The sequence below is a fragment of the Numenius arquata genome, chromosome 9 (genome assembly GCF_964106895.1).
Source record: "Numenius arquata chromosome 9, bNumArq3.hap1.1, whole genome shotgun sequence".
Taxonomy (NCBI): domain Eukaryota; kingdom Metazoa; phylum Chordata; class Aves; order Charadriiformes; family Scolopacidae; genus Numenius; species Numenius arquata.
This window is the reverse complement of record NC_133584.1, coordinates 15,196,259-15,217,998: the sequence shown is the minus strand read 5'-3', so window position 1 is coordinate 15,217,998 and position 21,740 is coordinate 15,196,259.

The window sequence follows — 21,740 nt, the reverse complement described above, 5'->3', positions numbered from 1 at the left end:
ACTGAAATCAACCTATGGACTTAGTAGTGAAGGGACAAGAAGTACAACAACATTGTACCTAAGCTGACCAGGGCAGGGAAGCTGGGGCTAAAGCTGATGTGTCTCCCACCCTCACATATTTATTGACTGTTTCAGAGAAACTGGGCCTCCAGCTGCTGACATCCCCACTGGATAAGCACAGGCCACTTGCAGGTTGCAAACTCGAGCTGCCCTTGTATTTATACCTTGGAGCTTTTCTCACAAGAGCATATGGGATGCGTGGTGGGCATCCATCCCATTCATACTGTCGAACATGTACAGCTATGCAGATCTCATTTTTCTGTCCAGCGTTCCAGTGGATCTGTGATAGGAAATTCATTGACGGGAATTACAAACATAAGAACACATATGATTGAAACAAGCAGTTGCACACAGACTGCACCAAGCTTCAGAGTAGAAAGAATTGCTTCTTCAAACAGTGGAATAAGCATTTCTCATGTACAGGAATTTCCAGAACTCCCAAAATCATCAAAAACCTATGACCAGAAAGTTCACAATAACAGAGCTAACTCTCAGCGGTATCCCTGCTACAACAGGTACCAGTCTACCAGGAGAAACTGATTCTACCAGCGAAAAACTGGAAGTGAAAAACGAGGAAGATAAAGAAAAAGAAAAGGTGCAAAAGTATTAAGAAAAGGACATCACAGAAGAGGCTCCCTGTGGTAGAAAACTCAGTACTTCTGACAAAATAAGTCCTTGTTTTACTATCTATATACCAGCTAAGCTCTTCCGAAAATTTAATGCTGTAACAAAATACAATAAAAACCTAGACATAAGCCATAAAGAGATTTATGAGAAAAAGAGGAGGTACATGAGATCTTTAATGTAGCCACAGAAGCTATCTCCCCTATGGCCATTTTTAGCATACAATTAAATGTAACTATATATACTTCTTGTAGTATCACAGGTCTCATTAACAGCTGTTCAGGTAGAGCTGTGAATTAAGCCATACGGATAGCATACCAGAGGGTAGGGTTTAAAGACAAAGACTTCAAGAACTGTGAATAATTTAAGACACAATACTACGCACAGAACTCCCCAAATTCAATTTGTCAGTGAATATATGATTCACTAAAACATCTTTGAGGTAGTATTAAGATCTGTATGATACTTTGGATCTCACACAATAATTAAAAGTAAGAAGGGCCTGCATATGTTTTGCATCTGGTTTAAGGCTTGGATCCAGGAGATTAGTTTGGGTTCTCAGCTTAAACACTATCTTCTTTTGTCCTAGGAAAAGCCACTGCATCACTTTGTCCCACCCTAAATCAGTAATAGGGAATTATGTTCATTTCCTTCCTCCTTCTGCACTAGAAGTGACTGGTGACAGCTCAAACGTGCACCAGGATTCATTAGCGATACACTCAGCCTCCTGCACTCCTACCTCACACCCTGCTCCACAGAGCTCAAGTCTTCACTGGGACTGCTGAGTGTTACTGAGGTATAAATAGCATCTCTTACAATAACACTATAATTAAAACACGTATGTTTGTGCACAAGCATACTTCCTGAAACTGGGGGCTGAAAGAATCCATTTCATTAACTCATTTACAGTTCTTTCCTGTACACCAAAAAATTCACCAGTTAGTCCCAATGGACTTTTCAAAATTGATTTAACAGCAGAGCCCTCTTGGGAGAATTCACAAAATAACTCATGGAATATTTACTTTGATAAGTACTAGTACTTCATATTTATATTCTCCATAAGACGTTTTCAGATAAAGTTCTCAAACACAGAATCTATCCATCTATCGTCCATTCATGTTCTTAGCAACATATCTTGCATTAGGATATACATATACACACTGCTTATAACTTTTAGTCTAAAATTTACTGTTTAACCGGGAGTCTCTCACGCTCTGGAGAAAGTTACCAATGTTGAGTTTAAATGAACTTTTCTGTTCCAAAGAAACATAAGCATCATCCCAACACTGCTTAGGCAAAAAGAAAGGTGGATGCAAGACAGTTCCCATTCTCTGAGTGTGTTCGATGCCATAAAGGTATGGGAACACTAGATGGCAACAACTACTGTACATGGACCTTTAAGTACAAATTTATTTTTACTCCTGTTACAATATTGTCTATTGCACAGCTTCTAAGGCGATATTATTTAGAAGGTACCATATTCCATTACTAAAAAAAAAAATAATAATGACAAAACGCCAACCAAAACAAAAAAACCACCATCCCCTCCCCAAAAAACACAACCAAAAACCAGCTAGCTGTGGATTAGGGTTTTGGTTTTTGTTCGCTTTTTTGAAACCAAGCCTGACTTCCCTGAAAGATTAGTCTGCAATTAGGGTTTCTACAGTATTTCACAGTAAATTCTGCTACACAGTATGGATCAAGTTGGTAACTTTGTTGTAAGGCATAGACTGTACTAGAAAATGGGAAAAGGGCAGAAATTGTGAAACATTGCTAAAGTGTTCTCATTCCTAATTATATATTTATTTTAGCTTTTGGCAGATAAAGCAAATGCATAGAATACACAAACATCACAAAATAATCATACACGTTTGTTAGGATAACACTCTGTAAAGGCATTAATTAAAAAAAAAGAATGTTTTACATTTTTTTTATTCATCATCAGGAAATTCAAAAGACTTCCTAAGTATCAGGTAAGGAAGATCATCTAGGAATCTCTACAAAAAGTTTGAGTAATTCAAAATCCCATGGTAAATTACTTGAAGAACTAGGATCAGGCTACAAGTGTCATGAGAAGCAGAAAACTCTCTAGACCGGCTTGAAACGTGGAAAAATTAAAATGCAGAAACTCACATCAGTGTAGTGAGAACTGTAACCCCATGTCAGTTAACTGCTATTTGTATCCTCAGAGTATTTAGGAAGCCTGTCCATGGATCAGTGTTGTGTAGGAAACTGTCCAGCTACCAAAAGAGAAAGCTGCTGCCCAAAAGACCTTACAATCTAGTCATTCTGGTTAGTTTTTATCTCACTTGACTTCAGCTGTTTAAAGTTATTAATTTCAGCTGTTCACTTGTCCAGCCCAAGTTGTTCAAGCTCTTTCTGGAATGGACTAAGGCATTTCCAGAGAGTCATTTAACCCACTGTCTGGGTTCCCTGGAAGAGCCTTGGTTGGAGTTAACTATTTTCCCCACGTAGGAAGTTTATATAATGTCACCTGTCTAAATACAGCACACCTAAAGATGTATCACACCCTGTTTTTTCTTGGAATATCCTCCAGATGCACAGTGACCATTTTATAGGAAAACAGGGCTGGAAGGGACAGTGCAAGGAACCGAAGCTAGTTCTCAGTCACGCAGCACAACCAAACCCCTCGCAAGCCACTTTGTCCTTGTTACAATTGTCTCCAAAATCAGTAAAAAACAGGACTCTGAAATCCAAAGAAATAAAAAACTGAGTAGCGAAGGTATTTATGAGAGACAAGCGTTAAGAGCGTGTGCTGCTGCCTGGCTCTAGAAATCGCAGTTTCAGTATTGAAACGCTGTTAGTAAATTTAACGCCAAGATCAGCGCTGCTTTAGCTCGAAACTGTTGCCTTACAGAGACATCTCCTGGCAGCAGCGGGGTGGAACAGCCACATTCCCCCGGCTCGGGGCAGGGGGTGCCACAAACACACACACACCCCCGCCCCCGCCAGCGGCTCACACCGGCGGCCGCCGCGCCGGGTCACCGACCCCGCGCAGGAGCGCTCCGGGGAGCGGCTCCGCCGGCAGCCGGAGGGTAATTAACATCGTGCTGGGGACTTGCATATTAACACACCCACGGGGGCTCCCCTGCCTTCCCACCGCACCCACCGCGGGCTCAGCGCTCCAAGGGCTGGAGTCAAGTCGAACTGGGGAGTTCTGCTCCACCGGTACAGAGCAATCCCTTTCGTTTACATTGAAAATATTCGATGTTGACCTTATATTAACGAGTATGTTTTATTTTTCCCAAATGACCTTTCTTTCCCCTCCCCAATATTGTTACTCTTCTACAAACTCTGCAACTTAACATACCCTTTCTTGGGAACCAAAATCAGTGTAAGAGGTTTCAATTTCTTTCAGAGTACGTTGTGTCAAATGACCCAAAAATCATCTTTGAAAAAGCAAACAAATATTTTAAAGAAAAAAGGATTATTTTGAAACTTGTAGAATTGCCTGCAAAAATAAAAATATTCTAATTGATCTACCTCAGACCAGGTAGTTTACTTGCCTACCTAAACAATGCAGAACACGTTTGAATCCATCCACTGGAAAAAGATAACTAAAAATAAGAGCAAACTACAGCAACTTTTATTTTCCCCTTCTGTTTATGAAATCTCAAGAACCAACTAGTCTTTGGTTTGAAGAGTTTTCAGCTATTGCCTAGCACCTATGAAGCAAAGGCAAGTTATGATTAAGGAAAACCATCTTTTAATCACAGATAGCGATTAAATGTGTATGTAACACCTCTATTGAAAAATGGTCAGTTTAAATATAAGCATAGGTGCTTTCCAGCCACCTACAGCTATCATACGTTAATGTTTATAGCCAGCTATCTCAGTATTTACTAAACCCAGGAGCTCAAAAAGCCTGGTGAACTTCCTCGGCTCAGAACCTCCAAGGCAGACATCTCCACTGTCATCTGTTTCCTGCAGAAACCCTCCTGTCTCCCCACTGCACAATAACACAGGCAAACCTGAGCACGCGCACAAACCTTCCCATTTGGTGTGCAAGGAAAAGGAGCGAGAGTTTGATCTAACCTTACTCTTTCAGAAAAACATTAAACCCATAAGCTATGATTTTGTTTTTCCAAATAGTAAGTTATAAGAACCTATTAAAACTCATCATTTCCAGTTGGCTTCTCTTCTCTTCTAAAAGAGGCAGCAAAACCAAAACATGAGCACCTTTAGAAGTGCAGGGTGGGGGAAAGAAAAAAGAGAGATATCTGTTTGCCAGACCAGTGAAGTTCTTAATAAATATGAGTTTAATAAAAATTTTACTTGGAAGCAATGCATGAAATAGGGTGGGTTTTTACCTGAAAATTGCCTTTTTTTTTTTTTAAATCATGGGGAAAACATCTTTCCATTCTGTCCCTTCCCTCACACCACCCCCCAAAGAAACCCCAACCAACCAAAACAGGTCTACCTCAGAAAAAAGAAAAGACATTTAGATTGCAGTCTACAAAGCAAAGTTTCACAATCATTCAATAACTCAAAAAGAGGAAATTAGCACAGAAATGTTTAGATGTTTGTTTTGGCAAAATTTGGGGATATGCCTGCCTGTAATACAGACCTAGAAAATGACTGAATGGAAATAAATAAGTGCTATGGAAATAAAGATATCCTAAAGTAAATATACAAAAAAAAAGTATTACACAATGCTAAATCAGTTACACATGTTGTTGTCTCCAGATGTTAGAACCACGACAAGTCTAATTTGAGAAGTCTGTCTGCAGTCCCACGCGTCTGAGTTCAACTGTCACATAAAGGATATAGACCTCAGCAGACAGGAGACCCATCACCATCCATGATGGGATGAGGGAGCGGGGCTTTCCCAGCTATGAGCGGTACCCGGCTGGCAGGGAATGGGTAGTTCAGACAAATTAAGGACGGTGGCAAAGACTCTGACAGTTTGCTCCTTACTGTGCCTGTGTATCCAGATCCAAGCCTTCATTTTACAAGGAAAAGAATATTTTCTGCTAACTCAGTCTAGGTCTGAAAGTCAGCTGGGATTGCCATCATGAAAGCATAGTTAACAATCCTTATATCACTAGTAATGGAAACCAGCTCTCCTTCCAGTACCTTTAGGCTTTGCAGTCTGAAAGAAATTATAAAGCAATATAAGTACATGAATAGAGGAAAATCGGAAGTTCTCAGTATACAAGTGTGGAACAGTTTCACTGAGGAAGAAAGAACTTTCTTCCTACGAGTGTGCTATCACACAAGGATTTTAGAAACAAACGACAGGGAAAACAAGATGATTTATCTCCATATTTCCTTATATGTGCCATCACTGGTAGTCACCTGTTAAACAGACCAAAAACAAACAAACAGATATAGGCCTTGATAAAGTAAGAAAAAAATCACAGGAAGAATAACTGCAATTTCCAGAGTTCCTGTACTGTTCGCATCTGCAGCAGTAACTCTAGTGAAGCACTTTATATTGTCTGCCCTTACAAAATAACTTTACTTCACTATTCTTATTTTCAAAAATTTTAGTCCAGAAAACAATGTTGCTCAGAGAAAGCAAACAATTTTTCTAATTCCCTGAAACAGGAATTCTCCTGCTAAATCACCACGATAAGTGGTCTCTCCTCTTCTCAGAACTTCATCTTGGAAGTCATCAAATCAGGTGAGACAAGACAGCAGGGTAGAGGTATGAAACAAACCCAGAAACACAGAATGTTTCTCCTATTCACAGAAAACCAATACTTTTCAGCTGGGGGGAAGGAATCCTGGAAAAAAGAAATTCTAGAAGGGGAAGGTTGGCTTTATATCTCTCTCCTAGATATGTTTCACTATGTTGTCAGAATGGGCAAAGATACCTCTGGGAAAAATTGCTGGCATAGACCTTGACAGCTGAACTTTTTCCCTGTATTTTTGGATTTCTTGGTTTACCTATAGCAGATCTGTATTTACAGTAATAGCACCAGCTTACATGCTCTGGTTTGGGAAGCATAGATCAGTATTACCTAACCACAGAAAATGGCTCCAAACTAAAGCCTCTCTCAATCGGGAAGCAGTTAAAACCCAGTGAAGTACAGCACCGCTGAGCAGCAGGCAACGCTGGCGAGCACAATGGAACCCAGACCAGAGCGGGCACCTCGCTATCTGTCAACCACCCTTTCTAGCGACAGACTAAAGAGACCCACTGTAGTCAATGAAAAGGTTTCCATGGAAATCAATGAGGTCTCAGTAAGGCTGTAAAGATGCATCATTAATTTTTTCAGCCTCACTTTCACACACATCCATTCCCTCTCTAATATCAGTTCTTATACTATTTATATAACTCAGGATCTAATCAAGACATGTACTCCTACTTGCTGGGAGCAGAAAAGATCATGCTGATTTGTTACTTCTCTTTTAACATTTAGAAGGTACTCAGCTACACTGAGGATATAGGCTCTAGGAAAGCCTGTACAGTGATGTTGAGAAGCACTTTGGGCATCTGTACACAGGAACTTCTACATCTAAAGACCTATCACATAGTCGCTGAAGCAAAAATTGCTAAAAACCTAGCTCAGTAGAATGTAAATATTGCAATCACTATTATTAATACCCAGAGTGGGAAATAATTTTTTGCTGGCTAATATAAATCTTATTTAAAAAAAACAAACAACCCCCCCAAAAAACAGCAGCAGTAAGCATCCGCCACCTCAGTATTCTATTTTAAATCTCCTCTCTTTTCTGCCTATATGACACTGCTTTGTAAAAACAAAGTTTTTCAGGCAGATGTCCCTAAAGTTGTTGATTTATTGCTTCTGCTTCTTTTTTAGTTCACAGTTGCTAGTATATATGAAAGAGTTGAGAATGGAAATTAGTAACTGCAGGAGCTGTGAGATACAAATGGCATTGTATTTCACAAGACTAAAATGTGGGCAACAGACTATATTAGTATAGTGAAGTACAGCGCAAACTACAAGAAAAGATCTTAAATTATTTACCTTTCTACTTCAGCACAAATGTCCTATAGCCAATTATCATGAGATATTGCCTAGAAATTAACCAGTCATCTTGTGTTTCTATCTCCAGATTTACAATTAGTAATGCTATTAATGTGGATCCTGTACTTAGCATCACTAATTACATTGCTATGAACTAATGGTGTTAAAAATAGCAATAGCCATCAACTACCAATTAATGCTTAATGAGAGCATATAAACCCTGGCATTGTAATGAATTTCCAAATTATTGTTTCTTGTGTGTCTCTTGAAATCATACAAAAATGGGTGTAACCGATGAAGTAAGGCAGTGACTAAAAGTACATTTATCACAAAATTTGGAACCAAAACAGGGAACAGGAACAATAGGAAACATTTAAGGATTAGTGTACACCTTTCACGCAAGTAAATAGTTAAATACAGTACATTTTTAAAGGGAACCTCTCAAATTTTTACAAAAGTAAGAAAGATGGTGGCCACTGAGCTGTTCAGCTGTTGATAGTCTTGGGCACAGCAGGACAAGAGCCTAAAACGCAGGAAGGACTATGAATATTGTAAATAGCATTAATAAACTGCCTGTGTGTTGAGCTGTTGCAGTGCAGAGTAACACCCACTTTTTCCACATCCAAACAGGTTTTGTTCCTCGAAAGACTGCGGTAGACAACCCAGAAATGGATCCTCATCACCTGCATCATAAAATACAGCAGGTGCTGTTTACTCCAGCAACTTTCAGAAGCAGAAGCCAGGACACAAAGTCACAAAAACTAGATCCCTTATGCCTTGGCGGAAGGAAATAAAGGTCCACCACAGGTCTGGTCTCTGGGAACTAACATAAGACCAGATGTATCCAAGGCTGGAAGGTAAAGGCAGAGAAAACAAAGGAAAATAGTAGGCAGGAGCAAGAAGAAAGTGATGTTGAAAGCAAGTGGGAAGTTCTGATTATTTGGGAGAGTCAAGAGAAAACCTCGTTTAGCAAGACAAATGAAACCAGGTAACACTGAGATATCTACACAGTGTTTGACATAACCTCAAAATTGTGGGTTTACTGCTCTTCCCTAATTGGTAGCCCATGGTAGCTATGAACCTTGGTATACTAATTGCAGTTACAGTGAAGCGTTAGCATTGCAAGCAACAAAAGGTAAAAAAGCCACGTACTGTTAAAACAGGAAAGGTGATCTTTTTGGAAAGCAGCCAGTTGGATAAAACCCCTGGAATGAAAGATGACCTTCAGGACCAAATCCCTGCTGCAGGATGTCATCCTTAATTCAGACTTTGAGAGTAGGGAAAGGCGAGATGAGTGCCAGAGCAGTGGCTGCAGTGGAGGCCAGAGGGAGCACAGAATTAAACTACTCTCCTGCCCCAAAAATGTAAAAATAAGAAAAGGATGAAGAAGAGGAAGAACAAACATGCTGCAGTCACAGCCAGCCTGACCAGCCTCAGTCTGACGCTGAGAAGGACAACAGCTCGCTACCTGCTGAGGCAGGTGGACAAAGGGACCTGGGGTGCACACAGCTGAGTTCTCCTGTGTTCCACAGGGAAAATGCATCCTGGGGACTCCATAAGTAGCTCTTCCCTCCATGGAGCAGCGTGGCGGGGAGATCCAGCCTCACAGCTCCACATGGCAAGTGTGCCAAGATGGGGGAGCAGCCCAGGCGACGTGCTTCGTCAGCATGAGCTTTCCCAGGGGATACTTTTCCAAGCCTGCTATTGTTCACCAGACAATGTAACGTTTCTCATCTTTGCTCACTAAGCTCTGTGCACAGCTTTGATCAGAAATAAATCCCAGAAATTCCAGATATCTCCCTAGCTGTGCTATATCATGAACACATGCTGGGACAACCGTAAAAAGACAGCAGTTACCACTGGGAAGAAGCTCCTTGTTTCCCCGTACTGTTTTGCGTGTGTCTGCAAGGAACAGGAAATACACAATTCCACACGAGGAAGGCATTACTCATTGCTTACATTCCTGGTTTGCTTACGACACAAAATCGAGTAGCAGAAGACATCCTAAAAAAAGTTGCATGGAAACTGGATTTCCCCCTCTCCCTCCCCCTTAAATTTCACTTTTTTCTTCAAACATTTTCTCCCTCCATACTGGGTCTTCCCAGTGCATTTTCCTGAAGAAACAGATGTACCACCGGACCAAAACAGGGTGGGGGACAAGAAGAGAAAGTGAGGGGAGGCATTCCGCAGGGAAGCTGGAGGTCAGCACATTCACTGCTCCCTCCCGCTGCAAACACAAAATGAATCCCTCTCTCCTACATGTCACCGAAATACCACAGCCACCTTGCTGCACTCTCATTTGGACTCCGACCGTCCTAGACATGAGAAACCTTTCACAAAGGAAACTTGAGATAGATTTAGCTAATGAAAACCTGGTTTTCCCCCTCAATAAGTAACCAAACAGCTCTAATAGGACAGCATTATAACTTATTTTGCTTCTTGGGAGAAAAAGTATCTTGATTTTAATGCAGAGATAGACATGAACATAGGGTTTTCTGGTTTGGATTTTATTTTAATTTAAGTCCAAGAGCTTTGTTTAGCCTTTTTAGCCTTTTTGAACCCTTACAGTGCATAGCTGCAAACAGTTCCTGAAGATTAGAAAGGATCCCCTCTATACCAAGATTATTCTCATCTTGGTATAGATGAGAATTAGTTCTCATCTTTCTCTGTCAACAGCAGCAAACTCTAGAGCACTAGATTTACTCTAGTACTAAAGCAAACAAGCCAAATGAGATTTCTTTTATTTATTTTTTTTATGGAAACCAATTAATTTTGATCTGAAATGATTCTAAAATATTGGAATGGAAATGTTTTCTTACACATTGGCTCTTCATAAGTTTTTGACCTAAACCAATCTTAACAAGTCAATGTTTACCTGCTCCAATTACTTCCGAAAACAGGCATCTAAGACACCTTTGCACAGGAAATTCAAATGTGCTTGTCCAAGATGATGTTTTGTACAAGACACTTGAAATTCTTGCATTTTTAAAGACACAGCCATGATAACTGAGTCGGGCACCAGAACTTACTATGAATTCTCAGTCAAACCTGCATCATCTCTGCTTCCTTTCACCAAAAGCATCAATCTACTGTGCCTCCATGGTGGGAAAACAGGCTTTATCTGATGTATTACAAAGGATTCAGAGCAGAACTGATAGTATACAGCTGGGATATTCTGGGAACACATGTTGGGAACACATGCCGGGATTCTGGGAACAGCAGGGAACACACATGTAGACTGACAACCACTGTGGTTAGTTTATATGGTTCAGGGCAAATACTCAAAGCAAGAGTTGTATAACTATATACAGATCCAGACTCTATACGCATGCAGTATTCACTGCTGGGCACCATGTTATATATCATGTCTCCGTTTCTGAGATCAAATAATTCTGAAGATTAGCTACCCTTTTAAAGTATTTGAAAAGTATGTTAGAGCTTAAATATCTACATCTCTAGCATAGTTCTTGGAAGTAGATTTGTGTGTTTTTCATTCACACTACATGTATTTGTTTCATTCATAGGGGAATATTTTTAATGCAAATACATTAAACTCCTCTTTACTTCTTTCAATTCTTTTTCATCAGAGATCTATTTCTCCTTGTTTTTCTGTTTCCTCACTTGCAATCCAATTTCAGTTTAGAGTCAGACATTTGTATTCAAACTTGGAAACGCAGCGATTTATTCTTTGTTTTCCACTGCTCCATCATACAGTGATCCTTTTCTCCAGGCTCATTTCCATTCTGGAAGGGCTAAGTTCCTTTCAGAAAAGCTCCTAATCAGAACTCAGGACCATCTGTAAAAAGACTTCACAAAAAGCAAAGATTATCTGTACAAAATGAGAATCTTATGGATTCAGGTCCTGCAGTAAATTGCAAATGAAGTTGCTGAAACGTTCATCATCACACACACACAAAAAACCACCCAAAAACCCTGGCCCTGACAATTTGGCTGTGAGAATATTCTGCTTCACAAAAAAATGAAACATGATCAATTTAGTTTTGTATAAAAGAAAACAGATGAGATCTCAAACTCTTCCCCATCTACTTCCCAACAAGACAAGTATGAGGGAAATGAAGCTTAAATTACAATGCAAAAACATCAACTGCATTGAAATTGATTAACTGAAGATTGGCGAGTAAGATGAAATGCTTCCATGGTCAAGCAACCAGAAAGTTCTACGTTTACATCCTCATGTATATCACCTTTATCCAATGCCTTAACAAAATATTTCTGGGAACACTTCCCTAGTTTGTTCACTAAGATTGAGATAATATGCAATATATCTGCATTATTCCTGTATCAGCAGAGATTAACTCTTTGTTTATTGTGGTGTTAGTAAAGAATAAATAAGAACTATTAAAGCCAAGTTGCTTGTTTTTTTTTCGCCGGTAAACTAGATAAGTTGAACACACCCAAAATCTCAATTTTTAAAGAGTATTTAAAAGATGATGAAAACATGACTCCTAGCTGCTTAGCTTTTTACTCCATTGCCACATAACTGCCTCCTACTTATTTTCCTTAAGGTCACTGAAGAAGAACCTAGAAGAACTCAATGTAGAACCTGGGTTTATGTTTAAAACTTTTTTTATCTTTGATGCAAAACAACCTTCTATGCTGTATTATATTTGTCAGTTACACAACCAGAAACATATTTACCCGTTAAAGAAAGGAATGTCTACAATTTATCCTTATGGGAATCCATATAATCAAATATTTGGAAGTTTTACTTTTCATAAACAAAATATCATAATGTATCTTAACTGCAAACAGTCCAATCTGCAATCTGTGAAATAGGTTCTCCCAGAGTACACTACCTGAACCATAAATCAACGAAATATAAAGAAAAGTTTCAGTACAAGTTATCAGTACAGATTATTCAGTAAAATAATCTCAAGTGAATATTTGTGAGACAATCATCCTAATGAATATGAATAGATTTGAGATACCTTCTTAAATATCTGATTTGGTGACCACATGGTAAAACACTTAGATCATGGGAGATATTGCTCCGTATGCGTATGCAGCAAACGACAGCCTCACAGCACAGTCGTCATCCCCATTATTGCTTGCTAGTGATGTGCGTTCATTCTATTACCTCTCAATAGATGCATAATTTTATTTAATGATAAAGCTTTTTTGAAGAACATCAGATCACACAAACTCAAATTTTGTATAAGAATCTGAATTTTATATAAGAATTCAGAGTAAACCTAGAGTTCTGTCAGCGCGTGTGCTGACACTTAAGTTCTGACCCTCAGACCATGTATCCAGCTCTAATTCGCTACACTTGCAACTTTCTTGGCTTTCTACAAGCACAAGCACAAGACCACGACGTAAGAAAAAAAAGTACATATTTATTCTTCAAATACAATTAACTGTACGAGAAAACGTTCATGTACGGTGTCACAAGGTGTAGTGACTTACTGACACAAGGTGGTGCTCTCTTCTTAGTAAATAGCTTAAAGTCTGGTTTACATTGGAAAGGAAAAGGTGACTCTTTTCGAGAACTCCGGCTAGTTTTCAGAGGCATTTCCCTCCCCCCTTCCTCCCTCCCCCGCCCAAGAACCAGAATTTAAATGTCAGAAAACTAAATAAGTACTAAAGCACTTCTTTTTCTACAGATGTTTTACTGAATGAAATAGCTCTGCCTCCAGATCTTCCATTCCATCATCCAAGCTCTCTCTAGCTAATATCTCTCATCCAGCTCACCAACTGGGTATCATCAGGACTAAGGCTTTCAGCTGGAAGGGAGATACACAAGCTCTTTTCTCTGAGACTGTTAACAAACAAATAAATCTATTTCTTAGCTTTGTATCAAGTGGTAACAGAGGATCCCTCAAGAGGGAGTTTATGAACAAGGTTTCCTCAATGAACTCCGTTTCCACCAATGAGAGTCTAAGCATCAGATTTAACTCCAAGCCTGATGTCATATTAAAGATCCAACTGTGGTTTGTTTCATATTGGTGTTACTAAAAATCTGTGTCAGCATTACAGGTTTTCCATCTGCCTCCTAGGAAAGCACTCGTAGACCTTCATTGCCGGAAGCCAAATCAGCCCCAAAAATATCAGTTATGATACTGTCCATCAGAAGCAGTGCACGTGCAGCACTTCCATATGAAAAAAACAGAACAAAACAAAGCAATCTACTTGCTTGTTACAAAAAGTTTTCTTTTAGATGAAAAGAAATATTCAGAGCTATTTCAACCATGCACTTCTCCCAGGTTTTTCTAAGGTTATGTATTTGCACAGCAGCAACAAATCCCACACACCGGTGACACAGGTCAGTCACAGATAGCACTCTGATAAATCTTTGGTTTTTCAATGCAGCTCAGATACGCAGAAATCTTTGCACTCCCTTGGAGCACTCACAGCTCTTTAGCTCAGTATAGAGAAAATCATAGGTGAAAAAACTAGTCCCTAGTCCTTTACAGGCAATTCCGACCTTCTTGTGAATACTGACCACCTGCACGAATGCTCCCAGAAATGCATGCTATAGATTACAGAGGTATACCTTGTTAACTCTGAGAAGGTCAATGTATCTAATCCCTTGTGCAGATATCAGTGGTGGAAATTTCCTACTAAAAATGTGCTTATTGCCCTCCTCAAAAGTGTATGCTACCAAATGGCTGAGTAGCTTTTCAATCACCTCCATAAATTCCGTGACAAACTAGAGACAGTGGAAATCCCAAACCATAAAATGAGCAAGATGAATATTTCTCATTTCTTCTTTAAAACTAGAGTGCATCACAAGAATAGTAAGCATATGGGAAATTAGTTAACTTTTAAAGACCTGTGTTACATAAACATCTCTTTAATCAGATTACTCTGGTGCCACGGGATTGTGCCATGTTTTATTTCCTCAAAGAACACGCTGTTCGGTTACTATAGCATTTCTATATCTGGATTAATTAGAAACGGAAATGTGGATACAATTAAGTTTGAAATTAAACACACTTTGTAGCTGGGAAGATAATCACTGCTTTAGAATGATCTGGCTGCTCCAACCTGTGAAGTATCAAGCTATTCTCTCAATTAATTGGAAGAGTACTGTGTGTTCTTGGAGCCAGCACTCTGTACGGAGTATCTGTGGACATATCGCTTCTCTATTATTTGACCTGTATTATTTGATGATAATAACAATAATTAATGTCCTTACACAATTCTTGGTGTCAAGCACAGTACTTACACTTTTGACTAACCATGGTCTATTCCACCTCTTCTTCTGTCTGCCCTTGATTCTCGCCTCCCACTGTGTTCATCAGCACATCCTGAACAAGGAAACTGAAGTGTCACTGAATTCAGGCAAATTTCTCCCCTGTGAGCCAGAACAGGATTTATTATCAATTTTAATTTCTGTGAAGAAGGGTCTTCACAAAGAGGGAGTTCTCTCAAACTAGGAAAAAGACAAGTCCTCTTCCCCAATCCTGCCTTGTATTGGAAAAGAATGAAGAGTTTACACATGCAAAAAATGACCAAGGTTCAAGACACAGGAATAGGTTAGTATAAATGTAATTCTGTGCTCACTACTATCAATTAATCTCCCAACAGAAAGACAGCAGAGTAAATTTTATGCTTCATCCTAACAAGATGCATGATGTTCTTGGGGCTGCAGCTCTAAGGATTCAATATAACTCAGGAGGGCCATCTGCCATACACAGAGATCCCACCTCCATTTCTCGTGATCCGCTAAGTAGGTGAGGAAGACACAGAACTTCTGGCTCTGCTGAAGGTCTTAAAAATAATCATCTAAATAGTTGCTTTCCTTTTACTTTCTGGCCAACCATGACAGGGGGGAGCTTATATAATTTCTATCCCCAAGTGCAGCAGAAGTGAACAGATACAGAGGGCTGAGGGAGCACACCAAGATATGGTCTAAGTGCAGACTGCATAGTCCTCAGATTCAAGGCAGTATGCCAACATCTTCCCTTCCTCATAATACTGGTGTAGATACTCAGACTAAAACATGCAAGGAAAGTAGGGTTCTCCAAAAGAACCCTGCCAGAAACAGGCCACTGGGAAATTCAGAACCATGAGAGCAAAGAGCGTTTCTTCCTGTGCATAGACGGAGATCAGCTCTGTTCAGCAGGTTGAGAACAGAAGCTTCTTGTATGTGCATTATTATTGAAACACCTGAGTAGGTGTGGAAAAAAGGAGAATAAAAAACACAAAAGAAGAAAATTTACATAAGCTCTACATATAGAGGTTTCATGTCGAAGCGTAGGTAGCTCAAAGTAGATTTTCACATTTTAAAGCATCCACTGCACACGTGAATAAAATAAACAAATAATAAAGACAATGGAAAATTATCCAAACTGCGTAATTAGAACACCATGATCATCTTATTGCCAAGCCCTTGGCTTTAACTACTGGACCACATGGCTCACATCCTAATTAATGGAGAAATTCAATGTTATAAAAATTTCCAAATCTTCTTTTCTTTTTTTAAACCTGAGATGGAGATTTCCAGCGTCAAGCAATTAGAAGTGTCTTAATCCATTCGGATATCTCCTCCAAATCTTAGCATGTGGCAAGAACATTTTGCCAGTCTTGTTTTTTGGCTTCGTTGCTCTTATTTTCATTTATTTCTTAACTTCTATTAAGAAGTTTTTCACATTTTGTAATCTTAGTCACAAGCTTCACTGAGGATGGGAAGGGACTTTGTGGTCTCTTACAAAGCTACAGTGTAAATGAAGCAGAGATTCTATTACAAGCAAAAGACAGCTACGTTTCAGTGGGGGTTTTTATGCATCAAGTATGTAAATCATCTTGGGAACCTGCAAAATGAGGAATCCTATGCCAGGAAACTGTAGCATATTCCCCACGAGGTGTTTGACAGTTATTTGTAAACATAAGAACGATAGGAATAATAATGATAGACAAAAAAGATTTACATATCACCATGGAAATATTTACACAAATACCACAGGAGGAGAAAAAAGCTTCTGTGTATGTTTGTCATTAAATTGTAATCTGATATTCTCATCTGCAAGTGCTTTTAGAACACAGAATAGGAACAAAGTAGTGTTAAATGTATTATCAAATCTGTGAAATTGTGAAGAGCCTGTAAGTTATAGAACAGTTTCCTTTTTCATCCTGAGATCCCTTTGCAAGCCCCTGGCTTTATTGCAAAAAAATTTCTTTATATCAGAAGACTCTCATATGTGGCCATTAATCCACACAGAGCATTTTCTTTTAAGGTTTGAAGGTGATTAGGCAACCTGGATTTCTTTAAACAGAAAAAAAAACCCCCAACAATATGGCCTTACATTTGCCAACTCAAAACAAGCACAGTTTTTAATAACAACCGGAAGTCTTTCTTAGACAAAGCTTCTCTGCCCACAAAAACGCAAAGGCGTATGAGCTTCATGCACGTGATGGGTTCCAGGAGAGACTTTGTGGACATTATTGGAGCACAAAATATGACTATGGGTCTTGTAAAAAAGCTCCTGAAAAGCACCTGTGTGGTAACAAGACCAGTGGTGCTTGCAGTACCTCCACATGTTTCACCATCAACACATTTCCTATAAACTTCAAAAAACTTTTACATCTACTTTTTCCCAAGGGCTCACTAGGATATTTGAGGAAAATTACTTTTCCAAATGGAAAAATGCAAATTTCCCAGAAGAAAAATTCAACAAGTCCAAGAAATTCATGATCTTAACTCCCTATGATGCTTTTGACATTCTTGCTTCCTGTGCTTCTGTTTTCCTCCCTCTAAAATAATGGCATAGTAAACACAGGAATACTGTCTGAAGCCGGTTATGAGCTCTTTCAGAAATCACATACTTACTGTTTCCTGAGGTCACCAATGAATTACAACAGATGCTCTAAGGAACAGCTCCTACTTTGGGCAACAAATCTCTGCAAAAAACTGTTCTCAGGACAGCAATGAGAAAAAAAAAATTGGAATCTTCAACCCAAAGATCTTTTAACCTGCAGCTCTCTTTGAAGTTAAACAATCATCTTATTGAATATGGCACAATCAGTTCTGTAATCATTTTGATATATAAACTCACCATTATTGTCATGATATCTAAACCACATTGCTAATACACTCTGAAGATGTGAGATTTGGAGTGGCTCTACTGTTTGCTACTCAGTTATCATCTTGGTTCTGGACAAAACCAGGAAATGTGTTATATAAATTTTAACATACAATTCTCACGATCAGAAGACAGCAGACACAAATAGATCCACTCACACAGGGCTGAGAAATGAAGGAACATTTCAGATCTAAAGCACAGCAGGGACCATTTTCCTGCTGACCTTTTCTTTGCAGCAAAGTGATGGTCCTGGTGAATAAATGACCAATCTTGGTCTTTTCTCGTTAAACCGATTTTTGCCGTCTGGGGGCTCCAGACCTGTTCCTTTCTCCCTGGGAAGGCCTGTCCCTGCTGTGAGTGGCTCTCTTGGTCAACAGCAGGAGGTAAGTCTGGTGGCAGCTGCCTGAAGAGAGAATACAACAACCTATTACTGCTTCATACAGGAATGGCAGCTGCCTCCAATTGTGTGAAGAAAGAGAAGGAACACTTGTTTTGCCCTTAGCAATCTCCCCTATGTCATCCCTACCTATAAAAGGTATTCACAGAGCTCCTACTGAGGCCATGCAATCTCCAGTGTCCTTACAACACTTCTGCATTACAGAAAAGCATATCATATTTTTGTGCACATCAAAAATTGAGGCAAAGGTTTGCAGTCCAGAAGAGACACTCCATATTTGGAGAAAACCTCTTTAAAGAAACTTATTGTTTATTCAAACTCCCCAGAAAAATGCCAGGAACAGCAAAATGATCAGTCTACAAAAAAACCCCGGTTCCTACCCCTCTCTCTTTCTCCAGACACTATAGTAATAGAACACCATCTGTGCCTTCATCTTAAAATACTTGTAAAGTTAAGCTGAAGAATCAGCCAGCCATCTTGCAATAGAACAGACAGGTAGCAAGGGTGGACTTCAAGACTGAGCTTCTCCTACAAAAATCCCTGGACAAAAAACTCTTCTACAACTACAACATGCTCCAGGCTGGCAAAATCCCAGCCTGTAGAGCACTTTCTGCAGACCCAGAGATGTGAATGCACCAGTATCTCAATGTGAACTGGGGAAGACAGAGGATGGGGTAAGAAGTTACGAGGGTTTCTTACAAATGAAAACCTGTCTGAAACAAAACCCAGGGTGACAAATAGCTTACAGAAAGGAAAGGGTTTTCAAGTGGGATTCCTTATCCCCTCCTCTTCTCCCCCAAATTGTCTGTTAATTCACCATGGCAATTTGGGGTAACATGTACAGTCACTAGTTGCTTAAAGGAATTGTCAGGCATGACCTCCAGCATCTCTGAATAATCAGGGCAGACAAGTCATGTTATTTTGGTGTGACTGTGCAATGAAGGACAGGTTTAAGTGGATTTCTTTAACTTAGCCACTTCTTAAAATATATGGTAGGAAATACTGACTTTATTTGATCTGCACAATGCATTTCAACTCTGCCTAAAGCAGATGACTCATTTTGGCTTGATGTTACTGTCATTCCATATGATCCTAGCAACCATGACTTTCAGCATCAGAACATATGCCCAATAGATACAAAGGTTCATGAAACAGATTAAAAAACAATACTATAGATTAAGATCCTGAAAGAATTATTTTTAATTTTGCATGACTACTTTATTTAAGATCAGTCTTTGGGGTCATTATCTTATGGCAGGTATTGTTTTCTGCCTTGGTAGGGTATGCAGTATAAAAGTCAAGACACGTGTGCATCCCAAATAAACAAAAATGAAGCATTTGTTGGCTTTGTTGTTACCAGCTTCCTGATAATAATCTTTGGAGATAATATTATGCAAAGCGTGGAATGTATTATTCTACAGTTATATTTAGTACACAAAAAGCTAAATCACACTTGTTCAAGCACTGTATATACCGTAATTACACACCCTAATTTCATGCTTTTGGTCATGCAGTTAGCATAAGTATTTGTAATTACACATTTAAGGCATGTAATCATGTAATAATTAAGATGCACAATTCAATTATATAATTAAGGTATGCAAATATATAGGACTATCCTTTGACATAGATTTTAAGTAGACTACCCCATTAATTCTGAGGGGAGTTCTGCTTAAAAACTCATTACACAACACAGCCTGCCAAGAATTGTACAGATGAAAAAACCCAGACCCACTGTCATGCTTCTTTGGATGGATATATGCCTGAAATGAAAAAAAAGAAAATGAAAAAATATAGAACTATCAGATTGAAATAATATTTACCAGATTTGTTCCGTGTTCTGACAAAAAAACCCAAACAAATCACACACACAAAAGATAAATTCTCAAAATGGACTAAAATATTTACAAGCTTGTTTTGTAGGTCAGCATTGGTAGAGAAAAAACAACCTCCAAAAATACCCTACTAGTTCCTAATGACCTGTTATATCCCCAGAAAGGTATGTTAATTAATCAGTTCTATCTTTGTATGTTTTCATTAAAAAAATATGGTTCTCATAGTTTCTTTCACAGAACTAGGAAAGGAAAGAGAGAAGCTTTTCATAATCAGACAAAACCAAGAGAACTCAGAGAGCAAACTCATTTCCACTGTGGTTGTTCTTATGCTCAACCACTGAAAACTCTTGACCAAAAATATAAAAAACAAGATTATTGACCTCAATCTCAAAGCACAATGTTTTTGTTAATGCTTTTAGTATTTTTTCCACTATTTTCTTCTCACAATTAAAAAAAAAACAGGAGGGCTTTGTGCAGAGCAACACAATAATTAATGGCTTATTCAAGAAGGTTTCTCTCCAAGAGCAGAAAGCAGCAGAAGCAAGAAAGCCACTGCCAGTGCAAGGGGGTAAAGTAATCGTTTTGCTGAACTACAGAGATTATGCAATCACTGAGCCCCAACTTCCATGCACAGTCATCACCAGCAAACCAGATTAAGAAGGGAATTTCAAAAAGATTATAACATCCTGATGTGAGCTCCAGCACAGAGCAGATTCACCTTCCTCTATACATTGCCCTTGATGTAGCTTGAAGAATAGGTATGAAAGTTGAGAGGCAGCCTCCACCAAGCAAAGCAATAAGGAAAAACCACGATCTGTGTGCTGCAATCCCCCGCAGTAAATTCGGTGAATGCTAACTTGGTAATAACAATGTGTTGGAAAAAACACATCAAATTAAGCAAAATATGTCTGAGCGCATCCAGATTGGAAGGAAGCACCAAAATATCACAACTCTTCTTTTATGCTACATTCCCTCTACCCTTCATAACACCTTATTGTATATAATCTTATGATTAGATGTAAGGCTGTATTGGGGAAACTCCTCTTGGTTACAAATTGAAGTAGACATATCATAATGGCACCCTGAGTGGGACTCAGTAGTCCTCAAACTGTAACACTGAACAGCTGTTAATTGCTGGTAGCTTGTCATTACACATGACAGATTCATATTCATTCTAGAAGTATCAAAAACAAAAAAAAAAAAGTGCTGCTTCAATTATTTTCACTTAGGTTCTTCAGTAGCTTTTTCCTCTAAGAAAAAAATGTCAATACCCTGAATGTCCTCTGGCTTAAAGATATAAATCAAAGTTAGTAGATGTGCATAAGATATTCAAGGACCAGAATTCTCCTTGTATGTCAGAATAGCTTTAAAGATCCTACTTAGAACACTCACATGATATGGGCTGAAAGCAATTTTTCCACCAAGATGAATATCTATTATTATTCATTTGAAAGACATAGGGACATATTCATAGTTCAAGATCTTAGAAATGATTTAAGGATGAAAAGTGTTTCATTGCCTATTTTGAGTTTAAATAAGTAACTATAACTGCATGCCAACAGTCAATAAGAGAAACTGAATTCTGCCAGGAGAACATACCCAGGCAATGCTATTTACATTGCTAGGTACTGAAGGTCAGAAACAGATATACACAAACTGTCTCCACAAGATTGGGAAAAAAACCAAACATCTCTAGTAGAAAGCTCTGAACCAGAGCCTATTTCAGCATCAATTAGTGCAACATGACTCTGATCTTTGACAGCGTTTCTATTGCTTTGCCACTCCGCAACTAACAAATACCATTTATAACCTGGTGAGC